The sequence below is a fragment of the Hevea brasiliensis genome, chromosome 18 (assembly GCF_030052815.1).
Source record: "Hevea brasiliensis isolate MT/VB/25A 57/8 chromosome 18, ASM3005281v1, whole genome shotgun sequence".
NCBI classification, from domain to species: Eukaryota; Viridiplantae; Streptophyta; class Magnoliopsida; order Malpighiales; family Euphorbiaceae; genus Hevea; species Hevea brasiliensis.
In genome coordinates this window covers 40,994,336-41,012,482 of record NC_079510.1, presented here as the reverse complement: position 1 = coordinate 41,012,482, position 18,147 = coordinate 40,994,336, and the positions used below count along the sequence as shown (strand labels likewise).

The following is an 18,147-nucleotide window of genomic DNA, read 5'->3' as shown; positions in this document are numbered from 1 at the left end:
CATTTGTTGACATATGCAGATGGACACCTATTTATATAAATATACGGATTTATATTTCTTATATGTATTTGTATGGATGACTAGCTTCCGTGACTGCAGAAGCCACAATAAATAGATAAAAAAAATAAATGGGTAACTGTTAAAAACCAATCTCTCATTGCTAAGCTCATCTATGGAGCAAATGCCTAAAGGGTTGACAAAACAAATATTACCAAATGATCCCAAAGCTCAATTGGCTTAGACATCATTAGCATATGATGAGATCCCAATGTTTCTGTAACTTCATTTGGTGGATTTCTTTGGATCATCCATAGTTAGAGCAAAGCAGCAACCATTTCTTCAATACACACTAACAAATATAAATTAGTTTAAGTTCTGACCTCAATTGGGTTAAGCTTGTGCGTTATGGATGATAAGAACAAAGGGCGGGAATCGAGCAGCTGTTGGAGGGTTGGCGGCCCGTCATCGTAAATAAAACTCCTAATCCAGTGGAGGACCTGACCTACTCAGGGACTACAATACATATATATATATATATATATATAGGGAATTTTTTTTTTACTTATTCTTGAATTCTTGAGTGCCACATCCTATGAGTAATTAGAATTGTAAAAATTATTTTAATGCGAATAAATTTTAAATTGATTTTTAATTTATTAAATTTAAAATGATTTATTCTTCATTTTAACCAATATAAATTTTAAAATGATTTAAATTCTAATGTTCTTTAAGATGAACAATTTAATCGATAACTAACTCAATTATTTATATGATCTTAAATGAAAGATGATTTATAAGGACTCATCCGATTTTAGCTTAAAATTTAAATTAATAAAAAAATTAATTTTTTATAAAAATTATTATTTTAATTTAAAATAATCTACAATCTTTAAATTTAATAAAAATAACTTAAAATTATTTTTTTTATAACAATTTGTAATCTGAATCTACTCCAACAAAATGAAACAAGTCAATTTACGTCTGCCAAAAAAAAAAAAATTAAAATATCCACTATAAAGTGATAAGCAAACACTTGATCTTTTTATATAATGAATAGTAATTGATTATTTATAATTGATAATTTTATAACAATTTTTTAATTACAACTATAAATTTTAATTATTAACTATTTAATTGTTTATTAAGAATTTTAACTTTTGAAATATTTTCTAAAATTGTGAAATTACTAGTTGAAATCTAAGTTAAATAAAAAAAATATTAACTATTTATTTCAAAAAAAAAGTAGCTCTAAACACCATGATTATCAAATATCTCAAATCATAAACATAAATTATTAGTATTCCTTTTCCATCTTTAGATCTAAGTTTTGCTTCCTAACTCAAGTGGCCAATTGACATGACACAAAAATTCCTAAATTTGATGATTGAGAACAGAAAAGATTTAAATGGAAAACAAAGAAAGAGAGAATTACCTCATTGGTAAGCGCAGAAATGCCTAGTGATGGTCCAGACATCAAGGCAGTCACAAAAACAGCTACAGAAATCTTCTCAAAAAACATTTCCATAGCTTGAGATATTGCCAATCCATCCACACCGCAGGGAATTTAAAAAGAAAATCACAAAAGAATTGAGGGAGAGCAGAAAACATGGTAAAGGAAGGACATATTTTTCTTTTTTTCATTATAGAGACTAAATATATTACAAAAGTCAAAAGTTTAATAATTAAATCTTTATAATTTAAGAAAGTTTGTCTCTCAAACTTAAGCTTCTCCACTCATTATAAACTACCTTAACTAATACAAACTAATACAGATATGAAGGAGAAAATATATTAAAATAAAAACAAAATATCTTCAGGACAAAAAATTTGTCACTAACACTTGCATCAGACAGAGAACACAGTATACTAGACAATATGCTAGATACACTGTCACAGATAGCATGTTGGATTTAATACTCCTTGATGCTAGTGTTGGTGCAAACACAAAGACAAGATCTGAGGTATTCAAACTTCTGCTTCTGCAACGCCTTAATGAAAATATTTGCTATTTGCTCTTCTGTTGTGCAGTGCTTCAACAAAACTTTACCTTCTCTTTTAGCTTCTCTAATGGCATAATACTTAATCTTAATGTGCTTAGTTCGTCCATGAAAAACTGGATTCTTTACCATTGCTATTGCTGACTTGTTGTCGCAAAGAATTACAGTAGGATAAAGTTGCTAAAATCCCAAATCAACTAGAACTTTTCTCAATCATATTGCTTGATTAACAGCAGCAGATGCAGCCACATACTCTGCTTCAGCAGTTGACTATGCCACCAGTGATTGCTTTTTTGTTCCCCAGTAAATAACTCCTAATCCAAGAGAAAAACAATAACCAGTGGTGCTCTTCATATTCTCAACTGAACCGGCCCAATCATTCTCAAAAAATCCAAGTAACTTGACTTTGACAGATCTTCTATAAAGCAAACCATGATCAAGGGTGCCATGAATGTATCTTAACACTCTCTTGGCTGCCACAAGATGAATCTGAGATGGAGCATTCATAAATCTTGAGAAAATGATTATAGCATACATGATGTCAGGTCTGGAAATTGGGAGATAGAGTAATAAATCAATCATGCTTCGATAAATTAATGCATCAGCTGGCATAGAATCATCATTTTTCTGCAATTTTTCTCCATGGACAGCAAGTGTGCTAACTAGTTTACATTTACTGAAATTGAACTTCCTAAGAAGCTCCTAAGCATATTTTTTTTGAGAAACAAAGCATTCCTGACTTGTTTGATAGATTTCCATGCCAAGGAAATAGTACATTTTCCCAAGACCATTCATTTCAAAAACTTGCTGCATCCTCAATCTAAAATCTTCAATCAAATTCTGGTTGCTTCTAGTTACTAACAAATCATCCACATATAAGGAGACAATAAGAATTTCATTACTTTGATGTTTCACATACAAAGTAGCTTCATTTACACTTCTTTTGAAACTTAAGTTCAACAAATAGCCATCAATTCTGGAATACCAGGCCCTTAGGGCCTGTTTAAGACCATAAAGTGCCCTTTTCAACAAACACACATGATTGCTTCCATCATTGAAGCCTTCAGGCTGCTCAATAAAGACTTGTTCTTCCAAAAAACCAATCAAGAAAGTAGATTTGACATCAAGTTGGAACACTTTCAACCCTTGACTAGCTAATAATGCAAGAATTAATCTAATGGTGTCAAACCTTGCAATTGGAGCAAAAGTTTCAGAGAAATCCACTCCTTGTTGTTGAGCATATCCTTTCACAACTAATCTTGCTTTATGCTTGCTGATGGTGCCATCTGAATTTAATTTCAATTTCAAAACCCATTTTGTTCCTATCACTTACTTGTCTACTGGTCTAGGAACCAAAGTCCAGGTCTCATTCTTCATGATCATCTTCAACTCCTCCTCCATTGCAGCTTTCCACTCAGGAATCTCTAAGGCTTCACTCACCTGAGTTGGTTCAACTGAAGCAATGTTGCACCTGTTATAAATTTCATCCAATAACCTGGTTCCTCTTACTGCAAATTCATCATCATAATCTGCATCAATTGCAGCTGGAACTATAGGATGCTGGATACCATCTTCAAAAATAGTTTGCTATTCTTGAAAATAACTTTGCTGATTTTAAGCAAGTTCCATCTTATTCCAATCCCTCTCATTTTTTTTTCATCAAATTTGATGCTTCTACTAACATACACTTGCTGAGTGATGGGATTCAAAACTCTATAGCCTTTTGACTCATTGTTATAGCCAACAAACACTCCCTTTTTAGCTCTTTGATCTAACTTGTTTCTCTTTGCTTCAGGAACAAAGAGTAGCATATGTTGGTAAACACTTTGAGGTGAGTAACTGAAGGTTTAACTCCAAACCAAGCTTCATATGGAGTCTTGCCATCCAATGCTTTGGTAGGTAACCTGTTCTGCAAGTATACTGCAGTGTTTATTGCCTCAGCCTATAAAATCTTCAGCAAACTTTTTTCAAATAAGAGACACCTGGCCATATCCATAACTAACTTGTTCTTCCTCTCACTCCATTCTGTTGAGGTGTGTAAGTGACAGTGAGTTGATGGTGAATGTCAGCCTTCTATAAATACTCTTTGAATTGATTATTAGAATACTTAGTTCCATTGTCAGACCTCAAGATCTTGATCAATGAACCAGATTGAGTCTCAACAAAGGCTTTAAACTTCTAGAACATGCCAAAAACTTTAGATTTCTACTAGAGAAAGTAAACCCAACAATATTATAGTCATCAATAAACAATAGAAAATATTTGCTTACATTGTAAGAAAATGTGCTCATTGGTCCACACACATTAGTGTGAATCAATTCAGGCTTTCTGGTAGCTCTCCAAGCTTGATTAACTGGAAATGGAGCCCGACTAGATTTTCCAAATTGACAGGCTTCACACACAGCATAATCTTCAATCACATGTGGCATATTAGCAACTAAGCTTTTGCTTTCGAGTAACTTCAATGTTTTGAGATTGGTGTGACCAAATCTCTCATGCCACAAAGAAGTTTCAACATTATGAGTAAAACAAGATTCAATCTGAGTGTTTTTCCAATCCAAAGGAAAACTTCTGCCACTCATTTTTACTTTAAATAACTTCGCACTAGTAGGACTACTAACTTCACATGTTCTATCCTTAAAAACTAGTGTGTAGTTTTTATCAAGCAATTAACCAACTGAAAGAAAATTTTGATTCAGGTTAGGAACATAAAGAGCATAAGAAATTAGCTTAGTACCTGAAAAAGTTTGCACCACAAACATCAATGAGTTTACCATCTCCAATTTTCACTTTTGAAGAATAACCTCTATCTAAGCTCTTGAAACTCTTCAAGTTTGCTGACATGTAATGTGTACAACCACTGTCAACAATTCACACATCCTTAGCTTCAATTGAAACATCACATTTGTGAATTTCAGGAGCAGCAAGTGCATTATCTTCATAAGTTTCCGAATTTTCAGTAGCTTGGGCAAGCTTAGCATGCTGTTGTTGTTGCTGATTCTGATTTGCTATGCAGACCCTCTCAGTATGACCAAATTGTCTATAGATCTTACACTGAGCTCCAGGTCTAAACCAACAATAGTTCTCAGTGTGATTGTTCTTCTAACAATGAGGACAAGGAGGAAATTTATCAAACCTTTTCCCTTTCTTCCTATAGTTTTTCTTGTTCCTATCTTTCTTGTCAGATTGCTTATTCTTGGATCCTCCTTCATTTGATTTCAATTTTTAAGTTGCAACCAGTGCCTTCTCCCCTGTAATGTCTTCTTCTCTGTAAGCCTTGCTCTGTTCAATAGCTTCCAGAACATTGGAAAGCTCAGTCAAAGTGATCTGAGACATATCCTAAGTATCTTCAAGTGAAGAAATCTTAGCTTCAAAATTTTCAGGGAGAGTCACCATCACTTTTTCCACAATCCTCTTCTCTTCCAACTCTTCTCGCAACAACTTGATTTAATTCACAATTTTCATCATCCTGTCAATGTAATCCTTCACCTTCTCAGTATCTTTCATCCTTAGCAACTCAAATTCTTTCCTCAAATTGAAGACCTGTATCTGACGGGTTTTATCAGACCCTTGAAATTCCACTTTTAGCTTCTATCAAGCTTCATAATTGGTGTCACAAGCCATGATTCTTGTGAAAACTGAATCTAACATGGCTGTGTGGATGTAGGACAAAGCTTTTGGAGCTTCAACAACTTCATCTTCGTGTTGCCTGATTTGATTCACAGTTGGATTTTGACGTAATGGAGGTGTTGCTCTATTTTCCTCTATGTAGGCCCTGTAAGCTAAAATGAGCTTGATTTTGATGATAACAAAACTTAATGAAATATACATGAACCTTTTGTGCATAAGTATTTGAAGTGATTTTATAGGTGATGATATGCAAAGACATTGATGGAAGGACTATTCTATTGACATGGCTGATATAAAAGGAGTTTATCATCTTGTATAACACAAGACGAATCAAAGTCCATGAAGAAATATGATAGAAATTAAGCTCTTAGGTCCATTGTACAAGATTGGAGAATTTATGCCATTTGAGACCTAAAATCAATTTTGTTTTTAGATTCAAGGGTTTAAAAAGTGTTTTTATATCATTCCTAAGGTTTTTGAATGGTCAAAATAATTTTTACAACCTTTCTTCAAAAACTCAAAATTTCAATTTTTAAGTCAGGCAGTAGCGAAATTAGTTAACCCGTTGCAAAAATTAGTTAACTAGTTTTGATGTCTAAAATTCTCTATCTTACAAAACTAGTTAACCGGTGAAAATTTTAGTTAACTATTTTTATGACCTGACCTGACTCAACTCTGCTGCATGACTTTCTAAGCAATAACGGCTAGTTTTTTGAAAATTAAAGAGCCGTTGGACACACTCTCCAGCAGACGTTTTTGGCAATGAAAAGCACCTATAAAAGGCATCATTTACTACAATTCTAACTAATGAAAGTGTTCTTATTCATAGTGAATTTATTGTGGTTTTTAAAGCTTTCATTCAATTACTCTTGAGCTTGAGTGGCAAATCTTCTCTCTCAATCTTCTAGCATTAAATTATGTATTTGAGAGTTATTGAGAGTGATTTCTTCTACACCAAAACCTATATAAGATTGTGTAAGTGTGAGGACACACTTGTGGAAGGTTTTCAAGCACCTTGTGAAGCTTGTGGGAGGTTTTCAAGCACCTTGTGAAGCTTGTGGTCTTTTGTGGGAAGCAAAGACGTTGTAAAGGTCCTCAAGCACCTGAGAAGCTTGTTGATATTATAAAGGCTTTGAATCTTGCCTGTTGAAAAGATCAAATAGTGGAGTGACTCTCAAAGTGGGACTTTGGGAAGAGTGGATGTAGGCCAAGAGAGCTGAACCACTATAAACATTGTGTTTGATTCTCTTCTTCCCTTAACTCTTTAATTTTCAGCACTTTGATTTTCTGATTATATATTGAATGTGTTGAGAATTTGTTTTATTGAGCTAATATTGCAAACTTTGAATTATATGTGAGAAAATACACTTGATATCAAGTAATTATTTTGTGTATGAGCTAGTATTTGTGCATAACTTGATTGATTACTTAAATTACATCCTAGGAACAGAGTTATACATATACATAGAAGTGCAAAGCCTCAATTTTTCATTAAGTCTTGAGCAAGGACTGAAAAATTGTCTAAAGTGTCCAATTCACCCCCCTCTTGGTCACTTTCTTTGGGACAACAAATTGGTATCAGAGCTTGTCTCTCTTGCTTGAGGTTTAAACACCTTAGAGAGATCCTATAATGGCTGGCACATCTAACACAGCTGGTATCCCTACACCTTTAGCTGAAGGACACTCTATCACTAGACCACCTTAGTTTAATGGTTCTAATTATTCTTTTTGGAAAGTGAGGATGAGAAATTTTATTCAATCTGTTGATATTGAAGCATGGCAAAGAATTGTTAAAGGTCCTGAAATTCCATTAGAATTGCATGCTGATGGTTATAGAGAAAAACTAGAAGATGAATATAATGAACTTGATTGGAAGAGAGTTTCTTCAAATGCTAAAGCTTTAAACATTCTTCATTGTGCACTTGATGCAACTAAGTATAATCGTATTTCAGGTTGTGCATCTGCAAAAGAAGTGTGGGATAAACTTGAAGTCACATATGAAGGGACTAATCAAGTGAAGGAATCAAAAGCAAATAGGCTTGTTCGGGAATATGAACTATTTGAGATGAAACCTGGAGAAACCATTTCAGAAATGAGCACAAGATTTACGGATCTGGTGAATGTTCTTAAAGCTCTTGAAAAAGAATTCACTGAAGAAGAGTTAGTCAAGAAAGTCTTGAGGTCACTACCTAAATCATGGGAAACAAAAGTTACGGTGATCTTTGACACCAAAGATTTCTCCAAATTCGCTTATGATGACCTGATTGGTTCTCTTATTGCTCATGAAATGCTTTATGACGAGAGCAAGAGCAATGTAGATGATGAAAAGAAAAAGAGAGGAATTGCCTTAAAGTCAAGCCAAGAGGATGAATTAAGGAAAACTATAGCTTTTAAGGCTGCCTCAAGTGATAGCTCCAATTGTTCAAGTGATGAAGATGATCTTGCCATGATTACAAGAAGATTCAAGAAAGCATTCAAAAAGGGAGGTTCAAAATATAAGAAATTCCTGAAGAAATATTCTCCCAAAGGTAAAACAAGCAAAGATCAAAGTGAGATTAAATGCTTTGAATGCAACAAACCTGGTCACATCAAGCTAAATTGTCCTAAACTAAAAAGGAAGAATTCAAAAGACAAGAGCAAGAAAGCCTTAGTTGCTGGCTGGATGGATAGTGATGATTCCTCAAGTGATAACTCTAGTGACAAGGAGGTTGCACACATTTGTCTCATGGCTCTAGAAGAGGATAAACTAGAAAGTTCCCAACAAAGAGAAATCAACACTGAGGTAAATAATTCTGACTCTCTTAGTATTGAGGATTATAAAGAAGCATTTGCCAAATTATATGAAGAATACAAAGTTTATAAGAAAAAATGTTCTGCTTTAAATAAAGAAATTGCTTCCTTAAGAGCTGAAAATGATTCTATGAGCATTGTTGTACAAGAAAATAAATTTTATAAAAATCAAATGCTCTTGTTTGATGAGCTAAATAAGGAGTTAGAAGATTCAAAAATTGCTTGTGAAAAACTCATTGAGAAAAACAGGATTTTAGAAACTAAGGTGGAATCTTTGACCAATGATTTAGCTAAATTCACAAATAGCACACAAATTCTTGATACGTTACTTGGTTCTCAAAGATTATCAAATCAAAAATCTGGTCTTGGTTATGATGGATTCATGCACTATGGAAAATACAAAAATTTCTTTGTAAAAGCTTCATCTCATTCATTATCAAATGTCATTTGCTTTTACTGCAACCAAAATGGTCATATGGTTAGTCATTGTCCCATAAGGAAAGGTTCCTCAAAAGTAAAAAGGATATGGGTGCCTAAAGGAACAATTCCTAGTGTCTCTAACTCTCAAGGACCCAAACTTGCTTGGGTACCTAAGAAATAGTCAATAAATTTCAGGTATGTCTTAGAAGCAAGCAAGAGTGTGAACAATGGTATGTTGATAGTGCTTGTTCAAGAAACATGTCTGGAGACAAAGAAAAATTTTCAAACCTCACCTTGAAAAGTGGTGGACATGTGAGATTTGGGGACAAAGGCAAAGCTTACATCATTGGAAGTGGCTCTATTGGGAAAAATCCAAGCATAAAGGATGTCGCATTAGTTGAAGGTTTGAAATTCAATCTCCTTAGTGTAAGTCAATTATGTGATAAAGGTTACAAAGTTACTTTTAATTCTACACATTGTGAGATTAGAAGTTTGCATGATGATCATACATTATTCATTGCACCTAGAAGTGAAAATGTATATTTGCTTGATTCGAATATTATTGAAAATGGAAATGAAAGATGCCTTGTATCTCTTGAAGAAGATAGTTGGTTGTGGCATAGAAGACTTGGTCATGCTAGTATGCATGTGATTTCAAAACTTTTAAGATATGACCTTGTTAAAGGTTTGCCAAAAATTAACTTTGAAAAAGACCATGTTTGCAAGCCTTGTTCTCTTGGGAAACAAACCAAAGTTTCTTTCAAATCAAAGAATGTTATTTCAACATCTAGACCTCTTGAGTTGTTACATCTTGATTTGTTTGGTCCTATTACACCTATTAGTCTTGGTGGTAAAGCGTATACCTTGGTCATAGTAGATGATTACACTAGGTATACATGGACATATTTTCTTGCACATAAGGATGAAACTTTTAGTATATTTATATCTTTTTGTAAGAAAGTACAAAGTGAAAAAGGCTTAGCCATTTCCTCCATTAGAAGTGATCATGGGAGAGAGTTTGAAAACCAATCTTTTGATGAATTTTGTTCAAACAATGGCATTTTTCATAACTTTTCAGCTCCTAGAACCCCACAACAAAATGGAGTTGTAGAGAGGAAAAATAGAACTTTACAAGAAATGGCAAGAACAATGCTTAGTGAACATAGTCTTCCAAAATATTTTTGGGCAGAAGCCATAAACACTGCTTGCTATATCTTGAATAGAGCAATGATTAGGCCACTCTTAAAGAAAACCTCTTATGAATTATGGAAAGGGAGGAAGCCTAACATTTCTTACTTTCGTGCATTTGGTTGTAAGTGTTATATTTTGAACAATAAGAAAGATAATCTCAAAAAGTTTGATGTAAAATCAGATGAAGGTATTTTTCTAGGATATTCAATGCATAGCAAAGCTTATCGAGTCTTTAATAGGAGAACTTTGTTAGTTGAGGAAACCATTCATGTTATATTTGATGAAACTAACAACTTCTTAGAAAGAAAGATTGTTTGTGATGATGATGAACTAGGTGAAATTTTTGGAAGAAAAAAGGATGAGACTCAAAAGCAACAAAGTCAACCTATTGAGCCCCAAAGTGCATTTGGGAATGATATTGACAATAAAGATGCTAATGAGAAAGATCAAGAAGGTGATCAAGAAGTATTGCCCAATATTGAAGAACTCCAAATTGATGAACCACATCATGATAACCTACCTCAAGAATGGAGATATCATAGAAATCATCCAAAGGAGGACATAATTGATAGCCCTTCAGAAAAGATGATGACAAGAGCTCAACTTCGAAAATACTTTGGTAACGTTGCATTTGTTTCTCAACTTGAACCAAAGTCTTATAATGAAGCTCAAAGTGATGAGAGTTGGATTCTTGCTATGCAAGAAGAACTCAATCAATTTGAGAGAAATAAAGTTTGGAAACTTGTTCCTAGGCCTATAAATTATTCTATCATTAGTACCAAGTGGGTTTTTAGGAACAAAATGGATGATAAAGGACATGTCATTAGAAATAAGGCTAGATTAGTGGCTCAAGGATATAATCAAGAGGAAGGTATTGATTTTGATGAGACTTTTGCTCCTGTTGCTAGAATTGAAGCCATTAGAATGTTGTGTGCATTTGCATGTTATAAAAATTTTATGCTCTATCAAATGGATGTTAAGAGTGCATTCTTAAATGGTTATATTGAGGAAGAAGTTTATGTTGAACAACCACCAGGCTTTGAAAACTATGAATTTCCTAATCATGTTTATAAACTCACTAAGGCTTTATATGGATTGAAGCAAGCCCCTAGAGCTTGGTATGAGAGGCTTAGTAAGTTTCTTTTAGATAATGGTTTCCAAAGAGGAAAAGTAGACAACACACTCTTCACAAAAACACATAAACATGATATGCTTATCATTCAAATTTATGTTGATGACATTATTTTTGGTGCTACTAATGCTTCTCTATGTAAAAGCTTCTTTAAGATGATGCAAAATGAATTTGAGATGAGCATGATGGGTGAACTTACCTTTTTCCTTGGACTACAAATTAAGCAACTCAATGGTGGCATCTTCATTAATCAATCCAAGTACATCAAAGATATGCTAAAGAAATTCAAGATGGATGATTTGAAGAGTACTGGAACTCCTATGAGCTCCACCGTCAAGTTGGAAAAGGATGAAAAAGGTAAAGATGTTGATCAAAAGCTATTTAGAGGCATGATTGGCTCGCTTTTATATTTAACTGCATCTAGACCTGACATTCATTTTAGTGTGTGTTTGTGTGCTCGGTTTCAATCATGTCCTAAGGAATCTCATTTAATTGCTGTCAAAAGGATTTTCAAATACCTTATTGGCACACACTCAATTGGTTTATGGTATCCTAAATGCGACACATTTGATCTAGTTGGATATAGTGATTCTGACTTTGCTGGAAGTAGATTGGATAGAAAGAGTACTTCGGGTACTTGCCAATTTCTAGGTCATGCCTTAGTGTCTTGGCATAGTAAGAAACAAACTTCTGTAGTTCTTTCTACTGCTGAAGCAGAATACATTGTTGCAGGAAGTTGTGTTGCTCAAATTCTATGGATGAAGCAACAATTAGAAGATTTTGGTATAAAGGTTGATCATGTTCCTATAAGGTGTGATAATACTAGTGCCATCAACCTAACTAAAAATCCAGTCCAACACTCTAGATCAAAGCACATAGAAATTAGACATCACTTTATTAGAGATCATGTTCAAAACGGTGACATTAAGTTAGAGTTTGTTCCTACAGAACAACAACTTGCAGATATTTTTACAAAACCACTAAATGAGGAAAACTTTTGTAGGATTAGAAGAGAACTTGGCATGAGTGAAGCTATTGAATGATATTTATTGCATTTGATATGAATTTGGTGCATAAATTGGTTAAATATGTTGTTAGTACTATATTCTGCGTACATGTGTTTTTAGTTAACTACTTTCTCACTGCAGTTGTCTAGTTTTATACCTGTATAATATTTAGCCAACTGGGTTTCAAAATTAGTTAACTAATTTTGCCTCTGTGTACATGTGACAAAACGCGCCTGATTTAAAATTACTTTATTTCTAACGGGTATTTTCGCTCTCTTTGTAATCTATTTTGACAAATATACCCCTGACCATAGTTATGCTCTTTTTATGTCTTCAAAGGGTAAAATTGGGTTTTGGCAAAAAGGGATTCCCGGTTCTCCATGAAAAATTGTACACAATTTCAAAATTTGAAAATTTTTTTTTTGTAACTGCTGCATATCACTTCAATCAATCTAAAACTCCCTCATTTCTCTGCTGCAAGTTGATTCTCCACTCTCTTAGAAACCTCAAATTTCTCTCAAAACCAGAAATCCCCAATTTTCCTTCTCAAAATCCCTAAACGGTAAAATCCCGTTCCTTCTCAACCCGTTACTTCTCACTGAAATTTTTCAAGAATCGATGGCAAGGGTAAAACAAGTGTCTACCAAACCTCGAAAATTCATGGGTGATGCTATGAAAGCTGCTGCTAGTTCCGAAAAAGAAAGAGAAGAAGGAACTGAAGTTGAGAACAGTAATGACGAAACAGAGACAGTGGCAGAACGAGCAAGAAAAAGAAAAGGAAAAGGTATTGCTGGGTCAGAGCCCTCTGCGAAAAAGAAGAAAATGGAAAAGGCCCCTGCTTCGAAACCTTTTGTGCAACAAAATATTTTTGAGCCAAGGTACATTAAATGGGATTCATTTTCTGACTTGCCTTATGAATTTGAAGAATTATTTACTTTTCAAGGCTGGATGGAATTTTCTGAGTTGAATGAATATTATTATCCTTATTTGATTCAAGAATTTTATGGAAGTATGAAAGAAGTTGTTAAAGGAGAAAGTTTTAGTGTGAGAGTCAAGAAGAAAAGTCAGATTATTGATGTTGATTTCTTAGCCTCTGTTTTAAACCTACCAAATGATGGAAATAGGATTGGAACCTTCAAAGATTCTAGGAAGCTTGATGGATATGATGAGAAGGCATTTCAATTATCAATTTTTCCGGAGGGTACACCTGAAAATGAAATGACCAATATCAATTTAGTGCCTCAAAATTTTAGGATTCTACAATCCTTCATTTGATATTTGCTCAATCCTAGGAGTGGTAGTCACTCATATGCAAATAGCCTTGACTTATGCATTATGTGGCACTTGGTTAACAAAATCAGATTTAATTTGCCATTTTTGATTTTTAAAGTGATTGCTAAGTCTAGTAAGCATAGAAGGTTGCCATATGCTATGCCTTTGACTCTTATATTTCAAGCTATGGGAGTTGATTTGAGCAAAGAAAAGAAATTTAGCAATCCTATCCCCATTAAGGAGATATTCAAGGCTGATGATGGTAGAAAAAGGAGTAAGAAAGAAGACAAAAAGCAAGAAGAAGAGACTGAGATTGAGATTGAATCTGAATCAGAATCAGATTCTGAAACAGAATCGGACATCCCACTAAGCAAGTTGAAAGAAAAGAGTTCTAAGATAGATGAAGGGGAAAGCTCTAAGAAGAAAGAGAAAATGAAGCTGAAAATGTCAGATTTTGTGAAAATCAGTAAAGCAAATCTGGACATGATGAAGGAAATAAAAGAAATGAGTGGACTGACCTTGAATATTTTAGAAAAATCTCATGAATTGCAGAAGGGAATTATGGCTGAACACAATGCAAAGATGGATATGTTGATTAATAGATTGGATAGACAAGAGTGGTTCATGAAGAAGATGGCTCAAATGCTGTTTGGTGAATCTTTTGGAAAGTTTGGAGATTTTGGAAGCTACCCACAGGGCACTGCTGGTCCTCGCAATGCAAAGGCTACTGGATCAAGTGGCGTAAAAATTTCTGAAGTGGAAGAAGAAGAAGAGGAGCATGTAGAAGCTGCTGAAAAGGTACAAGAAGAAAGTAAGCTAGCTGAGGTTGAAGAAATAGAGAAAAATGATGAGAAGGAAAAATCAGTAGAAGAGGCATCAGAAACAGAACAAGAACCTGCCAATGAGACATCAAGAGAATCCTCCTCATCTCATACTACAAGCAACAGCAGCAGTGACAATGGAAAAAGTGAAGGCAGAAATGGTTCAAGACAAGAAAAGGAGAAGGAAGAGCAGTCACAAGACCCAAACATTGTTCCTACTGCCTCTCAACCAGTACCTAAATCAACCATCTCTTTACCCATGCAATACGGACCTAGAAGAACCAAAACACAAGCCAGAAAATCAGTTCTACCTATTCCTCCAAAAATTCAAGTACCCATAACTAAAAAAGAACCCCCAAAGAAGCAGAAACAAGCCAAACTTGTTGATCCCACTCACCTTAGGAGAAGTGGCAGAATTCTTAGCAACAAAGAAAAATCTTGAGATTTTTTGAAATATGCATTCTGACTTTCAAAGTTGTTTCTTTTTGTTTTTTAAACTAGGGAGAAAATAGAAGAAAGCCTATCCTTTTGTTGATGTCAAAAAGGGGGAGAAATCTGGAGAAGATAAGGAAATTTTTTAACTGACAGAATGTTTTTAGTTAACTGGGTACATTTTTAGTTAACTAATTTTGTTCAGTGGTTATATTAGTTAACTGGGTACATTTTTAGTTAACTAATTTTGATCAGTGGTTATATGGTTCACATTCTGATGTAGATATTTTGGACTTATTTTGGAAAGTTATTGAAGATATGTTGATGATCCTTTATGATTGACTTATGGTTGATATATCTTATGTATGATGATTGAATTGATCTTGGATGAATTAATCTTGGAAATTGCTTAACATGTTATTATCTTCAAGATGCTTTGAATATTAGATTTAGGGGGAGCTATTTTATAGCTTCTCAACATTCTTAATGATTATGTGCATACATATAGGGGGAGCTTGTCTAAAAGCAAGTTCTTGCATACATGACATATGTAGATAGTTATACAATTGAATTTTTATGATCTTCATAGATTCATTAAGTTTTGACATCATCAAAAAGGGGGAGATTGTAGGCCCTGTAAGCTAAAATGAGCTTGATTTTGATGATAACAAAACTTAATGAAATATACATTAACCTTTTGTGCATAAGTATTTGAAGTGATTTTATAGGTCATGATATGCAAAGACATTGATGGAAGGACTATTTTATTGACATGGCTGATATAAAAGGAGTTTATCATCTTGTATAATACAAGACGAATCAAAGTCCATGAAGAAATATGATAGAAATTAAGCTCTTAGGTCCATTGTACAAGATTGGAGAATTTATGCCATTTGAGACCTAAAATCAATTTTGTTTTTAGATTCAAGGGTTTAAAAAGTGTTTTTATATCATTCCTAAGGTTTTTGAATGGTCAAAATAATTTTTACAACCTTTCTTCAAAAACTCAAAATTTCAATTTTTAAGTCAGGCAGTAGCGAAATTAGTTAACCCGTTGCAAAAATTAGTTAACTATTTTTGATGTCTAAAATTCTCTATCTTACAAAACTAGTTAACCAGTGAAAATTTTAGTTAACTATTTTTATGACCTGACCTGACTCAACTCTGCTGCATGACTTTCTAAGCAATAACGGCTAGTTTTTTGAAAATTAAAGAGCCGTTGGACACACTCTCCAGCAGACGTTTTTGGCAATGAAAAGCACCTATAAAAGGCATCATTTACTACAATTCTAACTAATGAAAGTGTTCTTATTCATAGTGAATTTATTGTGGTTTTTAAAGCTTTCATTCAATTACTCTTGAGCTTGAGTGGCAAATCTTCTCTCTCAATCTTCTAGCATTAAATTATGTATTTGAGAGTTATTGAGAGTGATTTCTTCTACACCAAAACCTATATAAGATTGTGTAAGTGTGAGGACACACTTGTGGAAGGTTTTCAAGCACCTTGTGAAGCTTGTGGGAGGTTTTCAAGCACCTTGTGAAGCTTGTGGTCTTTTGTGGGAAGCAAAGACGTTGTAAAGGTCCTCAAGCACCTGAGAAGCTTGTTGATATTATAAAGGCTTTGAATCTTGCCTGTTGAAAAGATCAAATAGTGGAGTGACTCTCAAAGTGGGACTTTGGGAAGAGTGGATGTAGGCCAAGAGAGCTGAACCACTATAAACATTGTGTTTGATTCTCTTCTTCCCTTAACTCTTTAATTTTCAGCACTTTGATTTTCTGATTATATATTGAATGTGTTGAGAATTTGTTTTATTGAGCTAATATTGCAAACTTTGAATTATATGTGAGAAAATACACTTGATATCAAGTAATTATTTTGTGTATGAGCTAGTATTTGTGCATAACTTGATTGATTACTTAAATTACATCCTAGGAACAGAGTTATACATATACATAGAAGTGCAAAGCCTCAATTTTTCATTAAGTCTTGAGCAAGGACTGAAAAATTGTCTAAAGTGTCCAATTCACCCCCTCTTGGTCATTTTCTTTGGGACAACACTCTACATACTGCCATAATCCCAAACCTCTGAGATAAGCTCGCATCTTCACAGTCCAAACATGGTAATTTTCACCATTAAAATGATGAGGTGATAGAATGATGCTACCAGAAGCCACGTGAGATGGAAAAAAACTTCAACAAAAAGAGTGATTGGTGGTTTATTTGGTGGTTTCTCACTGGTTTTCTCTCAAACTCTCTCACAGTCCCTAAAGATCATGGATGCTCTGATGCCACTTGTAGGGAATTGAAAGAGAAAATCATGAAAGAATTGAGAGAGAGCAGAAAACGCGGTGAAGGAAGGACCTATTTTTCTTTTTCCATTATAGAGACTAAATACATTACAAAAGTCAAAAGTTTGCTAACCAAACCTCCATAATTTAAGGAAGTTTGTCTCTCAAACTTAAGCTTCTCCATTCATTCTAAACTACCCCAACTAATGCAAACTAATATAGATATGAGGTAGAAAATACATTAAAATAAAAACAAAATATCTTCAAGACAAAATAATTTCCTCACTAACACTTGCATCAGACAAAGAATATAGTATACTAGACAGTATGCTAGATACATTGTCACGATAGCATGCTGGATTTAACACAAGCCATGACCAACCAGGATCACTTTCTGATATGCCGGTAGAGATGCCATCAGATCCATCAATGGCCGGTGATATTTGGATATCGATTAATACCCAAAGCAGCTAAGTATTTTAGTAGCGCCACAATTTTATACCATGACCAGGGCACAAAGTGTTTGATGGCTAGACTCTGTGCTGGATACTCAGGTAAGATCCTGTTGACAATTGGGACAAGGAAGAAAAGAAGGGAAATTGACATCAATTGTTTGTTTCTTTGCTCCATTTTTCTTCTGGGTTCCTTTGCACAGCCACTGGAATGGACTTGAACTTTATGTGCAATAGACATTTTGGTAGCCCTCACCGTCTCACCAGAATGGCCTACTCTAACTGGGCCAATACGGACACAATAGAATTTCACCAGCGTTCACGATGATCTTTATGGGTTGAAAATCTTTAGAGGAAGAAGGTGTTAGAATTTCCACTCTTGTAAGTATTAAATTATTAATTTAAGAATAAAATATAAGTTTCATAAATTTAGCTAATTATTTTGCATACACATTACTTGGGGGAAATTTTTTTATAAAATTTCATGAGACGGAGTAAAGCAACTCATATTTTGGAAATGTTATGATAAAAGTAAATAAAAATATATTCATTTATATTTCTTAAATATTCTAATCCTAAAGAAATTGTTTCCTTTTTGAAAATTTTGTTGACATTATTTATATCTGAATTTGTCATATTTATTGATGTATCAAAAAAAATATTTCTACAATTATTATATAGCATATTTTGATAATAAATTAGATAAATAAGATA

General features: G+C 33.8%; 1 pseudogene; it reads right to left on the bottom strand.

Annotated features, from left to right (window-relative positions):
• Nucleotides 1-21: 21 nt before the first annotated feature.
• Nucleotides 22-17,879, bottom strand: LOC110637461 (methyl jasmonate esterase 1-like; annotated as a pseudogene).
• Between the last annotated feature and the right edge of the window lie 268 nt (nt 17,880-18,147).